The sequence below is a fragment of the Zea mays genome, chromosome 6 (genome assembly GCF_902167145.1).
Source record: "Zea mays cultivar B73 chromosome 6, Zm-B73-REFERENCE-NAM-5.0, whole genome shotgun sequence".
In the NCBI taxonomy this organism is placed as follows: domain Eukaryota; kingdom Viridiplantae; phylum Streptophyta; class Magnoliopsida; order Poales; family Poaceae; genus Zea; species Zea mays.
The window spans coordinates 23386049-23390623 of record NC_050101.1 but is presented as its reverse complement, the minus strand read 5'-3'; positions in this window follow the sequence as shown (position 1 = coordinate 23390623).

The following is a 4575-nucleotide window of genomic DNA, read 5'->3' as shown; positions in this document are numbered from 1 at the left end:
TGATTCATCTCGAGATTCGCTTCGACTGTTATACCCTTCCTTGTCGATGTTGATCTTTTCTCATCCAGTCTTGGTCTCATTGATTCGAGGTTAGTGTATGTCATCAGAGTTTGGGAATATGGTTAAGATAGATATAGATGAGATAGACTGCTTGATGTAGGTCAAAAGTTTGTTTTAGGTGGGGATAAACAGATTATGCAATCCATCATGACATTATTGGTTGGATTAGATCTCATGCATGTGGCTAAGTGGGTTTAAGGCACTAGTTTATTTTCAAGTGCATGAGGGGCATGGCCTTATCTTTTGTACCAGCATTAAGTAACTTACTCTAGATTAGATCATAATAGATTAGATAAAATCTAGATTAGGTTGGATATGACTAGATTAGACTAGACAATATCTAATTACTTTGGATTAGATCATGGTGGTTACACTAGTGTGGGATAAATATGCTAATTAGGGCAAGATGAATCCATAAGGATAAGGTAGAATCCTTTGAGGTTAGTTAGATCTATTAAGATGAGATAAAATCTTTTCAAGATAAGATGGATCTAGATACATTAGGATAAGTTAAGATCTTTTGAGATAAGATAGATCTATGAGTGCACGATAGACTCTTTTGAGATGAGATGAATCTATTAAGCTAGATACATTTTTTTTAATGAGGGATAATCTAATTTGTCTAGTTACTTTTATAAGCATTTTTTTTCCTATATGTATATGCAGATGTAATTGTGGACATTACTCCACAACTAATCACACTCAATCAAAGATCCAAATCAAACAAGTATCATAAGAACAAGCATTCAAGTATATCAATATTTACGAAAATAGTTTTGATTTTTTTTTTGTTCCTAAGAATAGGTCTCCTATTCCTAAAGATCACTTTAGGCACAGGATTTCAAAGTGTGAAATCCACATTTGTCTTTAGAAAAGAAAAGGTAAGAATAATCAGAGTAAAGCGGGAATAGATGAGAAAAGATTAAGAAGAGTTTAGAAAGAATCAGAGTAGCAGAGGTAAGTAGACAATGGTTGTCCAGTTCTATCTAGGTTTCGTCCTACAGTCAACATTCCTCTGATACCACTTCTGTAACACCCGGATTTTAGGGATCCAAAACCCGGGGTTAACATAAACACCAGGTATGCTGGGACCAAGTCTCAAACATATGATGTATAGTGGCACAGGATCGAAATGTCACAACTTTATATATAAAGGAGTTCTATACAAAATAAATAGTTACATTATAAGGAGACAACGGTCCAGCAACCCGAAGTTGACTGGGAGACGACGACCTAGACCTCTCACGAACTCATCACAGCATCCTCCATGAGCATCATCCTGCAGTACCTGGTCTTGACCTGTGGTGTATGTGAGACAGCAAGAGTGAGCTCACATACGTTCATCGCTCAACAAGTCGTGGGGAATAATGTGCATGAACTCGCCAAAGGTGGGAGCTCATAAAGTGTAAGGCTTACCAAAGAAGATGGTTAGAGCTGAGCATTGCTTTTAAAGTTGGTCAAAATTTTATTAGCAGTTACTAAGTATAAGTGAATACCAAACCCAATTAAGTAATAGAACAAAAATAACAACTTCACCTGCGATGCAATGCATATGACAAATTGAATTTAGTTCCATAATTTAATCATGTGAGGGTCCGAGCTGCTCATGACCGTGAGCACGGCTAGTATACCAGTTTTACACTCTGCAGAGGTTGCGCATCTTTACCCACAAGTCGTGTATCCCATGTCGCCAGGGTTTGCAAGGCCCTAAGACACTTCCGAGGTGAATGGCTAGGGATCCACTACGAGGCCTTTACAAAGTTCCACTAGCTTCCGAAAACCCGCTACAGTTTATAGGAAGTTCCAATGCAGGAATCCCTTGCAGGACCGCCATCGCAGCAAAATCCTCCCGAGGGCCTCCCTACACTGACCACTCCCCTACTGCCCTTGCCCCTTTCGGGTAAGGTAGTCTTCCACTAGCTTTCCTAATTAATCAGCCAAGGGGTCCCATTCCTCCCTTGTGGTAGCACTGTTTTCCCGGGTGGTCGCTCCATGTTCCAATTAACATAATGATCTCAACATGAACAATAAATAACAACTGATAACAAAAGTGTAACCATGAATAGTGTATCTCCATACCCAAAACCACATATAGCACTAGCAAGTACTACCCAGAAAGTTCAGTGGTAAACAAGGTATAAAGATAGACAAACTAGGGTAACCTATTGGGTCCCATCAAAATTAACCTATGCAGATCATTATGATTAATCAGAACATGGCTGGGTAAAAAGAAGTGATCAAGGGCACAACTTGCCTGGGACTTGAGATTCCAGGTACCAGGATGATCTTCAGAGGACACATGACCTCGCACTAGTCGTAGCAATACAAACAAACAGTGTATAGGCAAAATTAACATTACACCAAACATATATGCAAAATACATATTAATAATCTACATATTAAAATAAGATCACAGGAAAAAGAATTATTAATTTTGGAGTTGTAGATTTTAATTTATGAGCTTTCAAAGGTTTTATGTGTTTAAAATGGATTAAGTGAGAGATTAAATTTCTAATTGTTTTCATGACAAAACAGAGACACTAAATGATGAAGAATATTATTACAAAATTTTAGAAACTGGAATGGTTCAATTTGGAGCTAAAATGAATTTTCTATGAATTATCTAAGTTCTAGTAATTATTTTCATATTATAAATCCATTTTCTATTTCATTTATTCAAATTAAATGAGTTCTGGACTGGGCGCACTATTACAAAGGAAGACAGGGGCCTCGGGGCAAAACTTCCCAAGACACAAAACTACATCCTTACGGACGGCGGGTTGATATTCATAAAATATAGGGGCTCTTGTGAAAAAGCGTGCGGCGAAGGGGTATGGTTATATATGGGCCGTGCGATCACAGATGGAGGGCTAAGATTAAATCGTTCTCATCCCCAACCGGTATGGCACCAGGACCGTAGGATCAGAGATCCACGCTCGAGATTTAACATATACGTGATCTAATCCTGAGCGTCCGACAGGGAATCGAACGGTGAGCGTTCCCCACCCCGGCTGAAACGTCACCGCTTCAATCATGACCACATAGGGTAGATCGGACGGCCAGGGTGGTTTCTTCCTCACGACATTGCCCAGATGGCGGCGCGCGGGGACCATGGCAGTGATGCAATCCGGTGAACCGGCAGCCCAAGGCTATGGCACCCCAAATAGATCGTAGACCGGCGCTACCCGTATAGAGGATGAGCTGAGTTCACATAGTATATCCTCACCGATGAAGAAGGTAGGAGCAGGGCCAGCCATGGTGCAGGGCGGACCGGCGGCAGAGACTCTTCAACGGCAAGAAATTCCCAGTGCCCCATGGGCCCTTCCAGCAATCTATGTCATGGAAATACTCCACGTGGCCAGGTAACCCTCTATTGCCTCCCATTGATGGCCGAACTTTAGCAGGACGCAGGGAGCACCGTAGCGGATCCATGGCGGTCGCACGCTTATATACCCACGGACGCCCAGCGATTTGCGCGAATCCAGTGGCACCAATCCCGTGAATCCCGCGCGTTAGGTGGGGAAGGAAGTCCGTGATCCGTCGGAGTGCCCACGCGGCGGCGAGGGAATCGCGTAGCGCAAGAATCGCGGCAGTCTGTTCACGAGGTAGGGGATGACGACCTAACAGAGCAAGGCCCATGCGTAAGGGATGAGCCTGACGATGAGGGCCCACAGGTAAGTGACCCAGAGCGAGGGGATAAGCCCGCGCACATGCCAGTGGCAACCAGGCGCGCATGTTACACTCTGAGTGGGCCGGTGTGGGAGTGGAGAAGAAGAGTAATTGGGCCGGTTTTATAGGTTTTGGGCCCAAGTGGCGTTTTCTATTTTCTTTTCCTTTTCTTTTCTTTCCAAATTCAACTTCACTTTCCAATTTAAATTCAAAAGTGTGTGGCAAATTCATATTCACATTAACTGTTCAGTTTGAGCATAATATGTTAATTAATTATTTATTTATAAATTTTATTTTGTTTTGTATAGTATTTTTCTCATTTCTTTTATTCCCAAATTCCAAACTCAATTTACATTCATGCTTAAACCTTGAATTCACAATTCTCTCTTAAATAATACTTTTGAACTTTGAAATTTTATTTATTTATTATTTATTCTTCTTTAATTCTAGTAATAGTAAATGACTTTAATACAATTTCCTTCCTCTTTTCTTTTTGAAGTTAAACATTCAGAGACATGAGAAATCCAAGAAGGTTTCAAAATCCCTAAAGCATGATTCTTAGATTTATTTATTTATTTCATTATTATTATTATTATTGTTTTTTTTCTACCAATGTTTGGGCTTTACAGGAGCTCACCGGGGCAAAGGGCACGGCGGAGCTCCAACGGCGACGGGGAAACGAGCTCGGGACGGCGGGGGTTTATGGCGGCGGCGCTCGGGCGTGCGCGCAGCGAGGGGGAGGTGGAAGAGGGGTCTGCTGGAGCGCAAATGAGGGAGGGGGAGAGGGCGAGTGGGGTTCTGGGCCCAAGTGGCCGGGGGTGGGGCGGTTGCGAGCTCCACGCGCGA